Raw genomic sequence first — 23,011 nt, forward strand, 5'->3', positions numbered from 1 at the left:
AACCTATTCAAAGCCCTTACAACTGAAATGAGCCCTTGGGAGATTATTAAAATGCCTTCATATAACAAATAAACGAAGCCTCAAAACGGTTGAATGACTTGTCTAAGGACACAGGGCTAGTAAATAAACATAGGATAAAAATGTAAAAAATGTCTGAATCAGTACAGTCTTTTTGTGTTCTGCTTTAATTCCTGGTGCTTTCAAATATAGTAATTCTTTTAACGCACAGTGGAAGCTATGATCTACATTAGCAGATAAAATGCTGGCTTGAATGAGCCTTTGACATTTGCAGGGATTTTATTAATGATCAGTAGAGAGGACCCAGAGAAGGCGATGGCACCCCACTCCAGTACGCTTGCCTGGAAAATCCCATGGACGGAGGAGCCTGGTAGGCTGCAGTCCATGGGGTCGCAAAGAGTCGGACACGACTAAGCGACTTCACTTTCACTTTTCACTTTCATGCACTGGAGAAGGAGATGGCGACCCACTCCAGTATTCTTGCCTAGAGAATCCCAGGGACGGCAGAGCCTGGTGGGCTGCCGTCTATGGGGTCGCACAGAGTCGGACACAACTGAAGCGACTTAGCAGCAGCAGCAGAGAGGACCAAGAGGGCCTGGCTAAGTCATATATGGGATTTCTCTTCCATTACATTTTCCCGAGGAATCTAAATGCTCATAGACTCTGCCTAGCTTGTCATGAGCCTGCCAAGGTTTGTGACTTGTCTAGGTACACACCTGCTTTTGTGGAGAAACAATATAGAAAATAAAATTTACTTATGAAAGCAAAAATTCTTCAACACCAAATATAATCTTTGCCATTTTCAGACAAGAAGGCTGAGATAAGAAAATCAGAACTAGGGCCAACTATAACAGGTGTTAATAAAATTTTTCCATGAACCACTGTGTCACTATAATCCCTACTCTGAGCTGGAACACTTTGGCCATTTTAATGCCAGGCTTCTCTGGACTATCTATTCCAGGTTAAATGTTCCCAAGTGGACTGTTGATTCAATGCAATGGAGAGAAGTTTTGCAGAGATTATTTTAAAATTGCACAATAATTTCTTTGACAGTCTAGATGAACCAAGTTTTCAAAATGATTATCTAATTAATTACCTAAGCCAGCAACATCTTCCCAGCATAGCTGGACACTGAAATGATTTTCTTGAGTTCAAGGTTCAGGAAATAAATGTAAACTTGCTATAAATTTAAATCAGTCTTTAATAACTGATCAAAAAGCTATGACCAACCAAGACAGCATATTAAAAAGCAGAGACATTACTTTGCCAACAAAGGTCTGTCTAGTCAAAGCTATGGCTTTTCCCATAGTCATGTATGGATGTGAGAGTTGGCCTATAAACAAAGTTGAACACCAAAAAATTGATGCTTTTGAACTTTGGTGTTGGAGAAGACTCTTGAGAGTCCCCTGGACTGCAAGGAGATCCAGCCAGTCCATCCTAAAGGAAATCAGTCCTGAATATTCATTGGAAGGACTGATGCTGAAGCTGAAACTCAACACCTTGGACACCTGATGTGAAGAACTGACTCACTGGAAAAGACCCTGATGCTGGGAAAGATTGAAGGCAGGAGGAGAAGGGGACAACAGAGAATAAGATGGTTGGATGGCATCACCCACTTGATGGACATGAGTTTGAGCAAGCTCCGGGAGTTGATAATGGACAGGGAAGCCTGGCGTGCTGCAGTCCATGGGGTCACACAGAGTCAGACACAAATGAGCAACTGAAGTGAATCTGACATTTGTTTTCATTGCTTACATGAAGAAAATGAAGACAAAATAATGTTTAAGCTGTATTATAACCTGGTGTTAAAGCACATCTATATAGCAGGAAAGAAAACAATGGGAGGAGATGTTTAATTTGGTTTCTATAGATCTGATAATAAAGATATCAAAGTACTATCTTTTTATTTGAATTACTGAATTTAGCTGCTATCTATACTAGTCAGAATAACCGTGCTAATGTCTTGCTTTTATATTTGATATTACTTAAAATATCATCTTAATCATATGTATACTAAATGTCATTTTAAAGGAAATTATGTAGTTTCTAAATATCATTTAATTTTCATTAATAGTTACTTTTGCTCATTTTTAACACTAAACTCCTCTGCTTATTTTAACATGTAATTCAAAACCCACATTCTACACAAACTTTTTCAAAATGTATCTTATTCATCCATTCTCCAAGAGACTGACACAATCCATGAATCGACCCTAATTTTCATTGAAGTAGTTTGCAAATATTTGCTATAACTTTATTTACCTATCTGCTTTATCTGGTTTGACTACGAGCTGGATGAAGATAGATTTCTATTTAATCCTCACCATAAAAAGACACTATTGAATGCTAAGGAGCCTGTGAACATTCCAAAAGAGATCACTGGCTGCAAACCAGTTTAAGTTACAAACATCAAAAAATAAAATGCAAGTACAGTGATTCAGGGACTTCCCTGGTGGCTTAGAAGCAAAGAGTCCACCTACAATGCAGTAGATGCAGGGAACAGGGGTTCAATCCCTGAGTCAGGGAGATCCCCTGGAGGAGGAAATGGCAACCTGCTCCAGTATTCTTACCTGAGAAATCCCATGAACAGAAGAGCCTGGGGGGTTTACACCACAGGGTCGCAAATAGTCAGACAGCACTGAAGTGACTGAGCAAGCATGCATGTACCATATTCAGTGTTCTCAGTCATTTTCAAACTCGTCAACAAAACTTTTGAGATTCCCAATAAGGAAAACAGAAAATTCTCTAATTTATGCCATCACATTCTAGTCATGTATTCTAGTACCCAGAGAGGAAATGAGGTTGTGAGATTAAGAGAAATAATGCATATAAAATTAGGAAATTGTTGTTCTACATTTATTGAAGTCCAGATGGGAAGACAGAAATCATACCAGGCATTTCAACAAGGAGAATTTAATATGAGAAACTGGTTCAAAGGGTGTTGGAGAGTTGCAAGAGCAAAAATGGAGCAGGGATCCTACCTGCAGGAAGCTTCTGGAAATCGAGAGAGCAAAAGGAAGATTCAGTGCTATCAGAGTCTAAAGCCCAGCAAAAAGGCCCTAGTTGGGCTGGGACATAGACCTGAGTTGCGCTATGGGGCTTGAGCAGGAGTGCCAGGAAGAGCTAGAAACAGAGCCAACTGTCAATGCCAGGGCAAAGGGTCTTTGATAGAATGGCACTGGCAGGAGTAAGTCAACAGGAAGCAAACATAAAGATCCAATTTCTTCTCTCTCCTCCTGTCTTGAATCCCAGCCCTTGCATCACAACAGAAAAGGGTGGGTGAGTGCTCTGAGAGCTGAGACACAATAGCTCCATAAAGGGCTCTAGGCTTAAGAGGGTTTTCATAACTGGATCATCAACCTCATCTCTAAGAAACAGTAACCTTTCTATAAAAGTGCATCCTAGGGCATTAAAAAGGCATCGGGTCACTTTCATGAGCCAATAATCTGTTGCTAATACTCAGTGTTCACCCGCTAACTCCCACATTTACATTCTTTTCCATGGCCTGTATCACCAAAATATTTAGCTGTTGCTCCTTAATCTAAACACTTACTCTTGACCTTTTCACTTTAAAAAGGCGGATTATATCACCATTGCTCACCAAAGGCACAGCAGTATTTCTGTGCAGGGTGAACATATCTTTGGAATATATTGAAACCCTACCCCTGTGGCCTTAGGGCTATGTTGGCTCATTACCAGGTGGACAGGTGGATGGAGGTGGGAGGGGGGTGTGCCTGTATGTAAGAGGTGGATGGATATGTGTGTACAATGAGGCCACTATTGTAAAGAGAAGCACAGCACAAAACTAGGCCAAAAATGTAATCAAGAAGCAGAGCTCAAACCAAACTTAATAAAGAAGTTACTTGTTCTTTTTTCTTCTTCTTTTTTTTTTTTTGCATTAATGTTTTTGGTCAGGTCCTTAATGTTATATGAAAACAGAACTATTGCCTGTGAACCAATTTACTAAACAAATAGCAGCTGTAGTAAAACATCTGTTTGGGAAAGAGAAAATATAAACTCATAAAATCAAATGAAGGCAGTGCGACTTGTACTTTCACGAATATGTGAACATTGGACATATGGTGCAGTCTGCAAACGATTATTAATCATTCTATTAAAAAAACAAATTGCAAACAGTATAATAGCCCGTATCTGAATCAGATTTTAGAAAATAGTATATGAATATTTCTCAGGAATGAGAACTCCCTTGCAAAAGAAATGTTTAAAATGAAAAACAGCATTGTATCTAAAAATATTTCTGTCTCTATACTGTCACCCAAAGTGGAAAGATTGGTGTAATATAAGTAACATAATATAAAGATTGAATAAAGTAATAATAACAATTGGAACAAAAAATTGTGTAACTTGGGAAGCATTAAGTAGATTATGCATAGACTTGGCCCTGTAGCTCATCAAATTCAAAGCAGTTTGCTTTCTGAGATCAATCATCAGAAGACCTCTAATAAAAATTTCAATGAAACTATGGAAAAGAAAAGTCAGGGAAAAGACTAGGTTCCAGCCTTATGTGCCCAGTGTGGAAGAAAAGCAAAAATCAATAAAGAGAGCTTAAATTTAAAAAAAAAGCAAAACAAAACACAAAAGCATCTTCTGCAGAAGCTGTTGCTGTCTTCATAATAAGAGAAAAGCTGATTTTTGCTTGTTTTTGTTTGCACTACTTTGCTGCCCTCGCTCGCCTTCTTTCTCTTTGATTCACAGAGTTTAAGTTAAAACCAAAGAAAGACATAATACAACTGAAACCAAAATCACATCACTAGTATACAGCAAATCTGAGAGTGGTAATAAATGTCAGAGCTATACAAGCAAAGGCGAGCAGCTAGGTTCCTTTTTTAAAAAATTTTTTCTTTCTTTCTTTCTTTCCATACTTAAAAGTGAAATACCTAGCTGTTATCTTGGTGCCTGCAGAGCCTCCCCATTGTAGATTCAATAATACAAGAGGCTTCTTATCAGCAGCTGGGGTGACTGATTGGAGCTGTGATATGTTTAGACAATGCACTGTATTTAACTGAATTTACAGATGCCCCAACTCAGGCGTGGTAGTAAACGCCAGAGACTAATAGGAAATTAAACATGTACAATGGACTAACTCCATTTGCTCTCACAGTGTAATGTGTTTAGTTAACTTACTCATAGTCACACTTTATCTTTTTCTCTATGGATTCCCTGGGATATGTTTCAAATTGGCCAGAGATTAAATCTTCTTTTCAATTTTTTTGTTACCATTTTATTGCCGCTTTCCATTATTATGGGCCCCTTTTTCTCTTCCAGAGATAAGCTAAACAAGATGACCCTCAGTTCCCCCCCCAACCCAATTATCAGATAGTCAGCAAGGAATGCCAGGCTACAGGATTCCATAATATTAATATTAATATAACATGAGAGGAACAAAAATCAGTCACTTATTTGAAAGCAATGGTGTATTTAACTCATTTGAAATTTAAATGTGAATTTTAATGTACCTGGTATGTAACACATACATACAGAGTGGGAGCAGCATGCACAGGCCATTCTGAGAATTATTTTAACTCTTCACTGTTTCATAGATTTGCTCACAAAAATAACTGCAAGTAGATGTATGTCTATGTCCATGCGTAGCCCAACTGTTGAGAGGGAAGGAACAGTTGTCACAATGCTCTCGCACTTTCCATCTGGTTAACAGAGAAAGGTAATTTATTGTTAGATAGACCCGCAGATGGATCTGCAGCTCTTCTCTGAAAGAGGTTGTTCAGAGAACTCTCTCATTATACAATAGCCACTGAATCCATAAGGGGTCTGTTGTCCTCAGGAAACTAGAAAGAATTTCTACATTCATGAAAGCATGCTACCTACAGGGCATAAAGGAAATCTCTAGTTTATGCCGATCACTTTCAGACTCCGGAGAGGGTTAAAGATAGCTCCATATCCCCAGCCTCCCATGACCCTAGTCTTGAGAAAAGTGGATGGAGTTATATGCTGAAAAAACTGACAGCTGAGGTTGACATTAGGCTAGATGTGGGTGACCTCTGATTCACTTGTCGACATCTTTTATATGGACAAGCAAAAACATTTTTACATCAGCCTCACTTACAAAACGAAACATAAAGAAACCTAGAGTCAAGACAATGGTCTGGAAAAACTGAACAAAATGGATGATTTCATGGCCATTTCCATGGTTCGGAACCTAAAAAATGACAGTGGACAGAAAGAAGGTACAGTGTAAACCCTGCGTGTATGTATTCACATCAGCTTCTGAGAGACCAGTCCCTGGACCCTACCACAGGACAGCTCATTCTGATGCACGGGAGACCATGGCCTTGATCTGACATGATCTTCTCTACTCTCCACGTCTTCATTAGCCCTTATTACTGACTACACAAACTATTTTATCAGGATCTTGCATCTAAGGAGACACAAATACTTAAAATGGAAAGTGGAAAAGAAACATGTGACTATGATGACCAAATGCTAAATGCCTGAATATCAGAGTCCCTCCAATCGACTCCTGAATTGGCTTTCTGAAAAGCAGGGATGGCATCAAATGAAAACACTCAAAGCACACATAACCACACAAAACTACTACAAACCAAGCTTATAGAATGAATCATCCCAAAGCACTACTCCCCTAACGCCCAGATCCAAACTTCACTCTGAGTAAAGTACAAAATGGCATGGAGGACTAATGTCATTTGAAAATCAACTTATAATCAAATAACCATTACTCAGTCAAACGGACTTCACAGTAATCGTTTCTTTCTATACCTGAGCAGTCCAACAAATGTTACTTCTCTTAATCAGTTCTGATTGGTATTTGCCATAGGAGACACAGACAAATCTTTGACCAATCTTTAATTAGTATCACTGATGAAATATTTATTCTTTTAATTTGAATTTAGAAACCCAATAAAGCCATGTTTGCATCTTTGATCAACTTAAATATTATCCTCCTTTATTGCTTTTGTCATGACTGCAGATTCTGAAAATGTTCTCCTGAAACAATGCGTCTTCCACATATGCACAGTTGCCCTGGTCTCACTGCTTTTAGGGCAAATATTTAATATAAGCATTAAGGTCATAAATTCATTTCAGTCCTCCTCCTGAGGGGATCATGAGGTAGAATTCCTCTAAGTGTCAAGAGAGAAAAGGAAGATATTTTTAGACTTCCTAAGACCTTCTTAGGGAATCACAGATTGACCAAATCATACTTAATCCTCCAATTCGCAGAAACAATGGGGCTGGACAACACTATTGAGCCCTTCTGCGTGGAATGTACGGGATATTCTACTGCCCAGACACTGAACTCAGAAGTTGGTGTTCTATTTTTGGTTCTACAACTGATGAACTGCCACCATTAGCTTAACCTGTCTCCCAACCACAGACACAGTTACATTGTTCTCCTGTCTGATGGTTCAACAGGGATCAGAATTCATTTAAAATACCAGAAATCACCAAGAATATGATTAAAATCAAATGAAGCAATCAGAATGCCTCTTGTAACAAGAATGCCTTTACCAATTTCCTCTAGCCCATAAAACACCTCTGAAATTAGTGTATCTGGAATAATTTAGGGCAAAAAAAAAAGCAAACTAGGGAAGAGTTGTATCTTCTGGCAGTTACACAAATAAATAACATAAATGTCTTCTGCATTGCTCAGAGGAGTTTCCAGTACCAGAATATCTTTCCTAGTTGCTGGTTTTGAATTTTCTTTCACCTTTTCTTTTGCACTCTAGAATCTCCAATGAAAGTCACCTCTTTGTGACAAATCCACCACAAACGGGTGTTTGTAATATACAGAGTATCAGATGTTCAAACAAACTGCGCTTGCTAATCTATTACACGTACTTAGTAGCATCCTCTATTTCTGCTACCTAGAAGTTACACAGATACCAGTATGCGCTTGCTAATCTATTACACATACTTAGTAGCATCCCCTATTTCTGCTACCTAGAAGTTACACAGATACCCGTACTCCTGAGATTACTGCACATTAAGATTACAAACATTTTTTCAGAACCTGGGTCATACTGGCTTATGCTTGTTACTGTATACTCAAAGTCCAACATAATGCCCGGCACATAAACATCAAATGAGGAGAATACAGACCTTTTATCAAAGAAGCCAACACTTATTCTGTGCTTGTCTTGTGATAGAGTCACACCTTTATCTACTTGGAGCCCTGCTCTCATCCTTGACATATTTCCCGCCAGAGTCCTGACATCCCAATGGGTGCAAACCTGGATACTCCCACATTCTTACTTCTACCAAGAAATAATAAAAGCAACAATTGACATCTCACGTTTTGATAAGGTGTTTTGTAAAAAAAAAAAAACACTCCAAGAAGGATCCTTAACCCTCTTACTCAGATTCAATAAAACAGAATACTCTGGAATTCACAAAATAAACTTCACTAAAATCCCACTTTAGAAATAACAAACCTTTTTCTTAAAATAATCAACCATGAAAAAGGAAACACAGATACAAAAATAACCTTATTGTTGATACAGTAGTTAAAGTGTATACTGGCATTTCCTGTCAAAAAATCTTCATTAGGGGTTAATTCTGTCAAACAAAATCTGGACCCACAATTCTACTGGTGGTGGCTGTCAGCTTGTACTTTGGACATTTCAATATTATTTAAAAGTACTTTTCCATATTTAATATATGATGGCTTCCTGTACCTTTCCACCGGCATTTATCACCTCTCAAGAGTGATCAGTCTCCACAAAAGTGAAGCTCACTGTCACAGAAGGGCCTAGCCCTCATTTATTTCCCCATACAGTATTTGGTACATAGCAGAAAGTCCAATAGCGGATGTGTCTCCTATAGAAAGGTCACACACTTAATAGAAATATAAGTTACTCAAACAGACTTGTAATCTTTAAAGACATAAAGTGCCCTTAGAGTAAAGTCTAGATAATTGTACAAAATTCAGTGTGTGTATTTTCTTGTGCTCCAGGTTCCAAAATGATCCTAAAGATGCTGCCATTTCCCACACCAGGGTTCTGACTGTTGGCAGGATTTAACATTGAGTTTAGAGGTAGACAGGCTGACAGCATCCCCATCAACCAACTTTATCCTTGCCGTATTTCTCTATCTCTGTAAGAAGTCAACACAGTGTACGGGTCTTGAAGGCATTTAAAAGACATTTAGAGGAGTTATTTTTTTTCTCCATTAGCTTCCACATGATAAGCCCATCTTAATTTGTTTTTCTTCTGAATCTCTTTACTAATGATTAGTACAGGCTCTCAGCATGAATGTGGGAAAGGGAGGTGGGCTGCAGTGGAGAAAAACGTAAGTGCCTAAAGCGGTGAACACGATTCACCCCACCCCCGCTCCAGCTCTGCCACTTACTAACTATGTGACTTTGGGCAGGATACCCAAACGCTCTATCTGTAAGGATATGAGGGTAGTAAGTGCTACTGAAATACACACACACATACATACACACACACACACACACACACACACACACACACACGGGGTTGGCCAAAAAAGTTCATTCGAGTTTTTTCATAAGATGTTACAGAAAAACCCGAATGAACTTTTTGGCCAACTCTAGCATACACACACACACGCACACACGCATGCGCACACACACACACACACACACACACACAGCTTCCCCAGTGGTTCAGCGGTAAAGAACGCACCCGCAATGTAGAAGACACAGGAGACCTAGGTTCGACCCCTGGGTCAGGAAGATCCCCTGGAAAAGGGACTGCAACCCATTCTAATATTCTTGCCTGGAGAATCCCATGGACAGAGGAACCTGGCAAGCTACAGTCCATGGGGTCTCAAAGAGTCAGGCATGACTGAAGCAACTGAGCGTGCACACACACACATTCATTTATTGCTGTTGTTAAGCCGCTAAGTCCTGTCCAACTCTTTTACAGCCCCACGGACTGTGAGGGTTAATTCTCTATGACTAAGCCACCAGCGAAGCCCTGTACATACCTATGCATGTATGTGTACACACACACACACACACACACACACATAATATAAAGCAAAGGAAACAGAGTACCTAATTGCTAAATAAATACCCCAGTTTACACAACAAAAGTGGTAGAACCAGGATGTAGCTGTTTTACTGCCTTTGAGGGATATAACTAAGATTATGAAAAGCATATCGGATAGAGTCTGACACACAGGAGTTCCTCAATATAAATGGTAGGTTCTTCCTTCTCTGTCTCTCTTCTTTGCATTTCCTTTTCACAGAAATCAACAGCCAGATTCTCTTAGACTAGCCTGAAGGACCAATTCAACTGGTAAAAAGAACTTAGTAGGGAGTCACTATAGATAAAATTTTATGAGTATACATAGATTTAGTGAACAAACTTACAGTTGCCAGGGTGAATGGATCGGGGATAGGAATATTAGGGAAGTTAGGATGAACACGGACACACTGCTATATTTAAAACGGATAAGCAACAAAGTCCTACTGTACAGCACAGGGAACTGTGTTGTGTGGCAGCCTGGATAGGAAGAGAGTTGGATACATGTGTATTTATAGCTGAGTCCCTTGGCTGTCCACCTGAAGCTATCACAACACTGTTAATCAGCTATACTCCAATATAAATGAAATGTTAAAAATATCTTATGAGCATATATAAATACTAATCTGCTAACAAATTCAGTGCACCTACACACACACACACACACACACACACACAATTCAAGTAAGCCTCAAAGAAGGTTCCTGGAATAGACACAGCCAATGAGTTTATCATCAATACTGATGGAAAATGGACTCAGGTCACAAACACTATTTTGGGTTTAGGGGCAGGAGGTCAGGAGGTCAGACAAGAATAAAACTTATTGCCTGCCCTCAGGGGCCCAGAATCCACTGGGGTACTCTTCTTAATAACTCAGTGTAATATATTTTGCTCTATGTCAGAGGTATATATTAAAAAAAAAAAAAAAGCAAACCCTATGGGAATGTAGAACAAGAAACAATTAATTCTGCGAAAGGATTCAGGAAGTCTTCACAAAATGGAAGTGATTTCTTTGAGACATGTTGAACTTCTCCAGGCAATGATGTGGGTAAGAAGGGTATCCTAGGTTGAGAGAATGAACAAGCAGTGACATGGGGGCATGGAGAGCCTGCTACGTGCCAGCGGTAGAGAGAACAAAGTGGCTAAAACACACAGGACCTGACTAAGGCCTGGGAGACGGATGAGGTTTTAAGTGTGAATGGCTGCTTAGAAAACTGGAAGGGTGTTGGAATTTACCCTGCGCAGTGTAGAATACGCCCAGAAGAGAGGACAACGCAGACGTAGAGACGGGTGGAGATGACTTCACAGCCGGGGTGATGAAGAAAACAATCTATGCCAAAATAATGGCCAGCGGAGACTTCCCTGGTGGCCCGGCGGTTAAAACTCCACCCTCCCATCGCAGGGACCACAGGTTTGATCCCTGGTTGAGGAACTAAGATCCCACATGATGCCCTCTCATTCAGCTAAAAACAAAATATAAAATAAACAAAGAAGTGGCAAGGGGGATGAATGGAAGGAGATGCAATCAAAGGACTAATAACAGAAGAGATGTAGGGATTTAGAGAAAGACAAATGCCAGGATGTGTCTGATGATAGTAAGCCTATATACTGGGTTAGCCAAGAAGTTCGCTCAAGTTTTTCTGTTAAGATCACATGGAAAAACCCAAATGAACTTTTTGGCCAACCCAATACTTGATGCTCTTTAAGAGTTACTCTTGCATGAAAAGAAAAGGAGAACAGAAGGCAGGACTTGTCTTTGAGGAAAAAGCAAAATAATAATAATAATAACAACAACTGTTTTAATTCCAAGGTGCTATAAAACTGAAGGAGAAGAGTAGACATCTCGTGTTGCAGTAAAGAGCATCCAAGGGTACTTGCTGAGGGCTCTACATCACATTACAAAATACATACACAACATACACTTTATATTCCTTTCTCCATTTCTCCGGCTCCTACCTTCTTCCTTCTCCTTTCTTCTTTCCCTTCCTCTTCTCTGTAGTCTGTCCTAGGCCCAAATACATCAGCAGAGCTTAGCTCTCAAGTCAGGAAGAATCCATAACACCCTGCCCTCTGACTTCCCTCACACTGACATTAGTGTCACAACCACAATTTACTCAACACGCCTCAGAATCCCATTATTGAAATTCAAGTTCTTCCAAAACTGCTTTGTGGGACTTATTTAACCTAAAAGCTCAGCGATGTTTACCTCTGAGCCTGCAGCCCTGCAGTGGAATAACTTAATAAATGGACGTGGCAGAGACACCTTTATGTTTCCTATGCAAATACTGCTTAGAAAAGCCATTAATGGGAATTATGGAAGGAGAAAGCCAACTAAATACACAGGCCAGGATAAGCAGGGATGGATGACTCAACTGGCCTTCAGGGGCCTTCTCCTCTGCTTGTAATTTTATTAGAACCATTACCAGTGAAGAAATCTGGAGCTTTTCGAATTGAACCATAAATTGTTTCTGCTTTCTTTGGGATCCCTAAAGGAATTTCAGGGGGAATTTTTCTTTGCTTTGTGGAGTGGCTCCCTATGGACTGGGGGAAGTCTTTTGGAAATTTCTGGGTTACTCTTGGGGACTTTTCCTGAAATAGATTCTTCTTTAGAAGTTATTAATTTTAAAAATACATCGGAATTTTTTGTATAAAAATGCACAGCATGCACCCCCAAATTCAAGTTTACAGGATTCATAAAAACACTCTCATAATGGTAACATCTTATCATGGTGGAAATGTTTTCTGCTCATGGTTACAAAACCCTGTGTTACTGCTTTAATCTCTGCAGTAAGAAGTCATTGTTTTAAAAACAAGACACTGAATGTGTTTTTGACAATCCCTCATTACCTAATTTATTTTTGGCAGAAGTGCTATAAAGTGTTTCCTTTTTATTTATAAAATATATATTATTTGTGATTCTGGGGAAAAAGACAATGAAATGACATGGAAAGCACCTTAAAATGTTTGTCTGCAAAAGCACTTAAAGGCTCATAACAACTGTTTGATGTAATGTTTATCGTGTTCAATCATCACATCATTTATTTTATTTTATTTTTTTTTTAGTTTTTTATTTTTTAAATTTTAATATCTTTAATTCTTACATGCGTTCCCAAACATGAACCCCCCTCCCACCTCCCTCCCCATAACATCTCTCTGGGTCATCCCCATGCACCAGCCCCAAGAGTGCATGCCTCTCGCCACATCCCAGTTTTAACAAAATCATCTTTTACTGTTCATATCCTCCTTAGAAAACTTCAGGTGGCATTAGTAATGCCACCCATTCACACCTGAATCTAACACAATACTGGAAATTAACTATGATTTAATAAAAATAATAAAATAAAATAATGCTGCCCATTCACAGAGGCGATATAAAAAACTCCTCTAACTTTCTTCTCAGTTGTGTATCTCGTGGCCAAAGTTCCAACACTAACAACAAATTGTGGTTTAAAAGACAGATATCATACGGTATCACTTAAATGTGGAATCTAAACTATGACATAAATGAACCGAGCTATGAAACAGAAACAGAATCGTGGACAGGGAACAGGCGGGAGGTTGCCAAGGGGGTTGGGAGAGGGCTGGGTGGAGTGGGAGGCTGGGGTTAGCAGATGTAAGCTTTTATTTATAGAATGGATAAACAACAGGTTCTACTCTACTCTGTAGCACAGAAAACTACATCTTATGAAAAACCACAATGGAAAACCATATTAAAAAAGAATATGTGCATATACGTGTGTTTAACTGAATCACACTCATAGCAGTAGCTAACACACTGTAAATCAACTACACTTCAATTTTTTAAAAATCGATATAGGCAACTATACTTCATACTTTGTAATAACCTATATGAGAAAAGACTCTGAAAAATAATGCATATATGTGTGTGTGTAAATATATATATATATATACGAATAACTGAATCACTTGGCTGTAACCCTAAATCTAACATGACACTGTAAATCAACTCTACCTCAATAAAAACATACATTGTGATAAAAGGTGATAGATATGAATGGGAAAATTGCTTTTAGTTTTTGGAAAACAGTATCTTCTTATGCTCTTCAGCTTTCATTTCATTATTAGCCTCTTAATCCAAACAGGTTTCCTTTTGCTATTTTCCCTGCTCTGTCCCAAGTTTCCCAAGCAAGTCTTTTCTTGGTTTGCAACTCCCGTCGAGTAAAATATCATTCTGGTGTCTCTATGGGGCCACACTGTCCAGGCTATACTAAATTTGAAGTCCTTTCTCCCTGATTCCACACCCTGCTTTACAAAAACACACCATTTGCAGATCAAAGAGAGACGATTTATGCTTTCATCCAGCTGACGGACGATTAAATTAAAACAGATCAGCAGTGCGGTGCACGGGCAGGTGGCTCCCACCACCACGGTCGGCCTCAGAGCGATTAAATTGTGGCGGAGATGGAGGGCCTTCCGCTCCCATTCCCGCACTTACAGATCAAACGGTGACAAATGAGATGTTACTGCTCTTGTAAAGCAAGGCTACAATCTGTCAAAATCCAACATAATTTGTGACCCTCTGTGACATCCTCTTTCTCTCTCTCTCGCTCTCTTTTTTTTTTTTTTTTGACATTTGAATACAGTGATTGTACTAGAGTCAAGTCCATTTAAGTGAATATAGTCAATTCTATCTAAAGGAATACAGCCTGTTAGCTCCAACATGGTAGCTGAATATATATCTGTTGAGTACTCCAGCGACCCTTTGTGTTAAGTGCATACCATTAACAATGAATTCTGATTTTTTCCAAGTTATATAATTTGATATCTTGACAGCCCAGACACTTAAAGCACTACTATTTGTTTTAAATGGCTTTATTTTATTGTTTAAATGTCAGTATCAAAATAAAGTAATGCATACAGCCTTGTCAGTTCTACTGCAGAGGGAAGAATTCCCGTTGAGGAGAGTCTTGAAAGAGTTTGTTCTAAAAATGGACTCAAAAGTCAATTGCAATGTCTCTTGGCTGAATCCTTAAATGACTCATGAAACATATTTATCCTGCATTTTCTGTTTGGCTGGTGCATTTAATAAGGCACTGAGGCATAAACAGCAAAGGGAGCGTAGCATCTTAACTTACTGAAGTTGACATCGTTGCCAGGTTTGGAAAAAAAGAAGGAAAAAAAAAAACAAAACTAACTATGGGAAATAAATGAAGAATGCTTGATAAAAGCCACAGCCCAGATTAAACAGGCTTCTTCGTGGGCTTCCATTGTATAATGTGTGGGATTACTGTAGGTGGCTTAATCTTCAAGAAAGAAAATATAAGATACAAGGGACTGATTGAGGATAGTTTCTAATATTTTTAACTACTTGAATGACAGGGAGAATTGATTCTCTCAGGCTTCCACTCCATTCAGACCTGTTTGGGGTTTATGAGGCCATCACATTTCATTAACTTTCTACTTCAAAGTGGCTAAAGATCTTTCCCAAAAGATTTCTGTTGACCACAAACCTTTAGGCAGAGCAACGTCAACCTTCTGGGAAATCTCTCCGAAATAACTTTGTTGTATTTACAAAGAATAAAAGTATATCTCGGCTCTTTGAGCACTTTTTTTAGGGTTATACTTCAAGGTTCATGGGTATAAAATGTTTTCCTTCTGTGCAGCTCATTCGGTGATCTATCAAAATGGGTGTGCTCAAGATATTCCACTCCTCCTGGTTTACCTCTGGGCTTGTTTGCCCCCATTTTAAAGTAACTGTCCAGCTTGACTAAAATCCCTGTTAATGACTTGGCTTCAGGAACCCAGCTGGCTAACCCCGGATTACAGCACTTCACAGCAATCAGCAGAGACAGAAAATTCACCTCCATTTTTGGGACATGGCACTGTGATACACACTAATCTACCCTTATTATGATGTACCTTTATATTATTGCTACCCAGACAAGGAGAGGAGAGTATGAGCCATAAGATCCACAGACCTTGCCTATTAAAGGCAGAGTCCAAGTCAGTCTGAACACATCCGAGGAGCCATGCATTTCCTTTCTACAGCCAAGAAAAGGAATTCACCCTCCAAAAAAGGAATCCAGAGTCTATGGCCAGCAGCTCTATCGTGTCAGGAGTTACCAGAGGGGTGCCGCAGTGGATGATCACAGAACAAAGTCTACATTAAGCCCCTGACATACAAATGGGTTCCATTCTGAGATCACATTTGTAAGTCCAACTTGTTCGTATGTCCAACAATGGCTTGTTTGCCCAGGTTTTAGGTACCCAACTAACACAGTCGGCTATATATGAATAGTACTGTACTGTAATAGGTTTATAATACATAAAAGACAAGCAAACACAAAAAATAAAGAAAACATTTTTAATCCTACAGTACAGTACCTTGAAAAGTCCAGTAGTACAGTACAACAGCTGGCATACAAGGGCTGGCATTCAGTGAACAGGCAGAAAGAGTTATTGACAAGAGTTACTGAAGGATCATCAGCAACGGGAGACAGAGCGTAAGCTGCAATTTCACTCATGTCTGAAATGACTAGATGTGAGAATGCACGTTCGCATCTTTGAAAGTTCCCAACTTGAAGTTTCCTATGTAGGGGACGTAACTGTATTGGGGTTTGGCTCCACTACTGTGTGTCTGTGGATTTCTAGAATGTAACTATCATAGTTACCTAACCTGTGGTATGAGTAGTTTGTTATCACTGAAAACCTACCAGCATTGGGGAATCAAGATGCTTAGTGAAATAAGTCAGACAGAGAAAGACAAACACTGCATGATAGCACTTATATGTGGAATTTAAAAATACAAGTGAATGTATATACAAAATAGATACAGACACACAGCTATAGAGAACAATCTAGCGGTTATGAAAGAGGAGAGGGAAGCGGGAGGGGAAGTTTGGGGTATGGGATTAAGAGATACAAACTACTATGTATAATTCAGTGACAAGGGTACATTGTAGCACAGGGAATTATAACTGTTAATAGAGCATAATCTGTTAAAAAAAAAAAAAAAGAAAATGAACCCCTATGTTGTACACCTGACACTTTATAATACAACAGTGTAAATCAATTATCAGTTGAGTTCAGTTCAGTCACTCAGTCATGTCCAACTCTGTGACCCCATGTGAAGCAGCACGCCAGGCCTCCCTGTCCATCATCAACACCCAGAGTTACTCAAACTCATGTCCATCAAGTCAATGATGCCATCCATCTCATCCTCTGTCGTCCCCTTCTCCTCCCGCCTTCAATCTTTCCCAGCATCAGGGTCTTTTCCCATGAGTCAGTTCTTTGCATCAGGTGGCCAAAGTATTGGAGTTTCAGCTTCAGCATCAGCCCTTCCAATGAATATTCAAGACTGATTTCCTTTAGGGTGGACTGGTTGGATCTCTTTGCAGTCCAAGGGACTCTCAAAAGTCTTCTCCAACACCACACTTCAAAAGCATCAATTCTTTGGTGCATAGCATTCTTTATAGTCCAGCTCTCTCACATCCATAGATGACTGCTGGAAAAACCACAGCCTTGACTAGAGGGAACTTTGTTGGCAAAGTAATGTCTCTGCTTTTAATACGCTGTCTAGATTGGTCATAACTTTTCTTCCAAGGAGCAAGCGTCTTTTAATTCCATGGCTGTAGTCACCATCTGCAGTGATTTTGAAGCCCCCCAAAATAAAGTCTGTCACTGTTTTCACTGTTTCCCCATCTATTTCCCATGAAGTGATGGGACCAGATGCCATGATCTTAGTTTCCTGAATATTGACTTTTAAGCCAACTTTTTCATTCTCCTCTTTTACTTTCATTAAGAGGCTCTTTAGTTCTTTGCTTTCTGCCATAAGGGTGGTATCATCTGCATATCTGAGGTTATTGAGATTTCTCCTGGAAATCCTGATCCCAGCTTGTGCTTCATCCAGTCCAGCATTTCTCATGATGTACTCTGCATATAAGTTAAATAAGCAGGGTGACAATATACAGCCTTGACGTACTCCTTTCCCAATTCAGAACCAGTCTGTTGTCCCATGTCCAATTCTAACTGTTGCTTCTTGACCTGCAGACAGATTTCTCAGAAGGCAGGTCAGGTGGTCAGCTATACTATACTTCAATTTTAAAGAACGCGTGTTCTACCCTGAACGAGTTAGAAATGGGTATATAAAACAGAAAATGCCAGTTTGGCAAATGTTCTCTTCACAGCAATCCTTCTCAAGTCAAAACATGACTTGAAAAATTTTAACAAGATTGATTTTTACTTTCCCCTTCATCCCATCTTGTTCTTTCTCCACATTGTTTATAAATAAACAGGTTAGAATTGTGTGTCGATCTGTACCTATTGTGACTGACAAACAGCAGTCATTGGGGTTGCCAACTGGCCTGCATTTGTTAACAGATTACTTCTACTTGTGTGAATTCTGTCTGGCTCCTGTGTCTGCAAAGGCTTTTGCTGATTTTATAACCTGCCACAAAGTGATGAGCTGATCTCCATTCCTCACTTTCCTCTCCTTTCCCTTTCCTGCTTTTGATGTAGATTCTCTATTAGACTCAGGGGACATAAAGCAAGTTTTCACCTTTGCCTGGAAGGAAGCACAAGAGGAGCAAAAAGGAAGGTAGCAGAAATATTCAGAACTTGAAAATCTTTTCTCTACCTCCAAGATGAGGTTAAATGTCCCCCAAAGATTACCTGAGATCCCTGTACAGACAGCTCTTCCCTCAAAGGATTCTCCTGACATCTCAGAGGTTGTTTGTTTGTTTTCCTTTTATCTTCTTTTAACGGAGTATGACTCTCCGTGTATGCAGAAAGTGAAAGTCACTCAGTCGTGTCTCTTTGCAACCCCATGGACTATACAGTCCATGGAATTCTCCAGGCCAGGATACTGGAGTGGGTAGCCTTTCACTTCTCCAGGGGATCTTCCCAACCCAGGGATCGAACTCAGGTCTCCTGCACTGCAGGCAGATTCTTTACCAGCTGAGCCTCAAGGGAAACCCCAGTGTATGTAGCAATCTTCCCAAATAAGACTAATGCTTTGCATTTGTTAACGACATCTTTGTAAGATAAAACCCATCCAATTTGTGTTTCAACATTTTCAATGTTTGCTATATGGTGGTAATTACACCTAAACTTTCCTACCACTAAAAATTTCCCCAACTTTCCTTAGATTGGTAGCTCACATCTTCCCGAATAACATTTCCAGCAACAGAAGTGCATATGAGTGGCTGATGTTAACCAAACCGGAGGCCACTTGAGAATGCCACTAAAAGAATAGTGGCTGAAGGTTATAAATAGGTGGCACTATTTATAAAGCATCAACAAAATGCTTCATGAAGTGAAACATAAAGCCCAGCAGTCATATTGTTAAAGACCTGTCCCCGTGTCTAATATCTACATAAATAGCAGCAGGAACGTAGTCTCATGAGCTGCTTTGTTTGGTCTCAAGCTCATCACAGGCACAACAGAGGAAACTTCCTACAAAATGCTGGTCTGCCTTAAAAACAACAACAACAAAAAAAAAACTTCTGGGGTGTAGAAGACTTACAAAGTGAGCAAATAGAGTATCGCAAAGCAGGGTTCAAAAGAATCCCAATTACTGAACAGTCAGGAATGATTATATGAAGTTTAGACCAATAACATTTTGTTAACAAGAACATTCAATTTTTAGCCTCAACCTCACCCGGCACTTGTTGCTACTGAAAGATTAAGGTTATCTCTCTGTGTAAGTAACCCACGTTTATGTCCAAAATTAGACTGTAAAGTGGGAGCCTTCTTGGCTAGAATAAAATGGTTTTTAACGTCAATTTATAAGTACTCTGAAAATGCAAGTCTCTTTCCCTCAGCTGAATGACTAATGCATAACAAGATTTTGTGATATCCAAACCATTGACTGTCAGAAAGATTTAAGCTCAAATCAACATGCATTTATTCTATGGTACAGCAATATGGAAGGCTGATAGCATGAATATTTTACAGTAATGTTTCAATATTAAAATCCCTATATTGAGATTCTGGAGTAACATGCAAATTATATTTAACCATCAAAAAAATTCACTGAAGTACTTATTAGGGTATCAGTAATAATAGTCATTAAAATTTTATGATCACTTAAAAGAACACTAAATAAAGACAGTTTAGCAAATGCCCTATTTACATATTTTAACAAGACTTACATAGTAATATCAAAATCAGATTGAATTTGAGAGTAAAATTAAACTTGCCCTTAAAAGAACAGATACATTATGATCTACTCTGATAAATTTGCTTGTTTTCCCAATAGTAGGGTGAGTTGCATGGATTTATTCGTTTTGCCATTTCAGATCCGCTGTGATATTATACAAGATATGACCAAAGGTCAGGGGTTCAATCTAGGGATTAAGAACAGAATTAACTAAACAGGCTGTATAAGAACTGAGTCTGCAACCTTAGCCTCCAGCATCAAGTCCTATTTTGCTCAACTAAACAGTAACACATGGGCATCACTTGATTTTACATAGATATAAGTAAAGACTATGTATATAACTACTTCCACATATATATGTATATACATAGGTGGCTCGCTTTCATTTAGAACATTTTAGGATATTTATACAAGTTAGGCATTTTGATATATAAAATAAGAAGTTGACTTTTCACAGCATTTTAGAATGCTGATGACAATCATTTTCAAAACTGAGGGCCCTCACACTTTGCAACCAAATCCAGTGTAGAGTATAAAACTAAAATATGGGTGGGATTTGTCTTCTTTACCCTATATGTGTAAGGTTAAGAGTGATCACTGTAAATTCAATGCACTTGAGTAAACAGCAGACCAACAGAAATTCTCAAGGAGAGATATATGTAGGTACTCAGGGAAGATGGGTGGTCTGGGGTCAACAACTAAGTCTGTGGAGAGTGATCGTGCCATTGACCCGGTCACTTTGGTTTCCTTGGGATGACTGATTTACTGGAAAACACATCCGGTAGAACCCATTAGGCTCCATCAGAATTTGAGGCTCATGGGTGGCCAATTCATTTGGCAAGACAGGCAGCATCACAGAATCCAATGAGGAATAAATAAGCCACACCATATATGAGTCCTTAGCTATCTTCCTTGTTTCCTTGTTTAGCGCATTTACAAAATAATTAACACGAGGAGTCCTTAGCTATCTTCCTTGTTTCCTTGTTTAGCGCATTTACAAAATAATTAACACGAGGAAATCAGAAAAGAGGAAACTTCCTCATATCATACTGTCCTGATTGTATGTGTGTGTGTGGGTATATACATGCTTACATGTATGAGAGAGGGAGATGATCACAGAACTGACAGATTCTCGAAATCAGAAATTTATAGAAAAGATGAAATATGTCAAGTGATGCTTTCTGAAGTCTTATCTAAATAAACAAAGAAAAACTATCAGGAATATTTGGGAGCAACTTCATTCAAAGCCCATGATTACCACTGTTTCCACTTTCCTTCTTCAAAGAAATAGGAGTTAAGGTTTCTCACGTTCATTGGCCGTCAGACAATGAACATTGTCTTCGAACATGTTCATTGACTTTCAGCAACACTTTATATGGCAGCTATATGAGCTTTCCACTAAGGACATTAACTGTTTTCTTTCAAAACTCTGGCTAACACTAAGCAGTTCTGTATTCTAAGGAGTTCCGTATTCTGAAAGGCACACACTAGTAACAAAAGACAACAAACACTAATTTGCAGTGTATTTGTGTCCAGTTATTGAAGCATTTTCATCTTTCTCATCATCTCTTTTCTTCTTTTTTAGGTTAATATCAATCCTAAGTGAAGTAGGCCAGACAGAGAAAGACAAATATATGATACTGTTTATATGTGGAAATCTGAAAAAAAAAAAAAAAATGATGGAAACAAACTTATTTACAAAATAGAAACAGACTCACAGACTCAGAGAATGAACTTATGGTTATCAGGGGAGAGTTGAGGGGAGAACAGATTGGGAGTTTGGGACTGACAGGTACACACTGCTATATTTAAAACAAATAACCAACTGTATAGCACAGGGAACTCGGCCGCTCTGTAATGACTTAAATGGGAAAAGAATGTGAAAAAGAATAGATACATGTATATGTATCACTGAACCACTCTGCTATACACCTAAAACTAACACAACACTGTTAATTCTATTTCAACATAAAATAAAAATTTTTTTAAATTATATTTTTCATGACATAGAGAGGTTTGTTTAGTTGAAGAGTTAAAAGATACCCCAAATAACTTGATAACTGAATCATCCACAAAGAGCATTCAATACAAGTGGCTAGCAGAGAGTCAAAGTTGATTAGAAATCTCTAGTCCGTAAAATATCTTAAAAGGTTTTTGAATCTGAAAAGTTCATTCAGTGCGAATTAGAAAAAAAAAGAACCCTGAATATACAATATGCATTCAAAAAGATCCAAAGTGCACAAAATTCACCATCTCATGGCATTTCCCAAAGTTTTAAAAATTAAAGAATAAGCCCTTTTGACAATAAAAAGCTCCCAATACATGTAGAAATTAGAAGCCCTCCACTCTATAGTGACAGACTGTATACAGTAATAGACTGTAGACTATAAAAGCCTGGGTTCAGAAGTCAATTTCTAGGTTCGAATCCCAGCCCTAAAGTATCTGTGTGATTTTGAATGAGTTACTCAATACCTTTGTTCTCCAATTTTCTCATCTACAAAATGGGTAAAAAATAGCACCTATACCAATCCTTAGTATAATTTTGACGATGAAATGACTTAATACACATAAAGCTCTACTTGCAAACCATCATTATTCAATACATTTTAGATCATCCCATCACAGAGTCAATTGCCAGTTTGAATGCTATGCTGCCCCCAGAGAGTCCTACATTTCATATTCATTCATTCAACTGCTCCTATTCTTAAAGAATTTGGTGAAGGACACGTCACCAAGCTAGTAGCTAACCAAGAAAAAGAATTAATGAGGCCTACTCTTGACAATACGCATGCACTTTGGTGGTGTGAAGTAATTATTTAAATTATATAAGCCAATCCTTCCTTCACTAATTGTAGTTCATTCCCATTATACTCTAGGCACAAAA

At 38.8% G+C, this 23,011-nt stretch overlaps 1 protein-coding gene across 9 annotated transcripts in view; it reads right to left on the reverse strand.

The window, feature by feature from the left end:
* ESRRG (estrogen related receptor gamma) overlaps nucleotides 1-23,011 on the reverse strand; it is a 695,925-nt gene that overhangs the window by 110,696 nt on the left and 562,218 nt on the right. The window lies entirely within an intron of this gene.

Source organism: Ovis aries, chromosome 12 (assembly GCF_016772045.2).
Source record: "Ovis aries strain OAR_USU_Benz2616 breed Rambouillet chromosome 12, ARS-UI_Ramb_v3.0, whole genome shotgun sequence".
Taxonomy (NCBI): domain Eukaryota; kingdom Metazoa; phylum Chordata; class Mammalia; order Artiodactyla; family Bovidae; genus Ovis; species Ovis aries.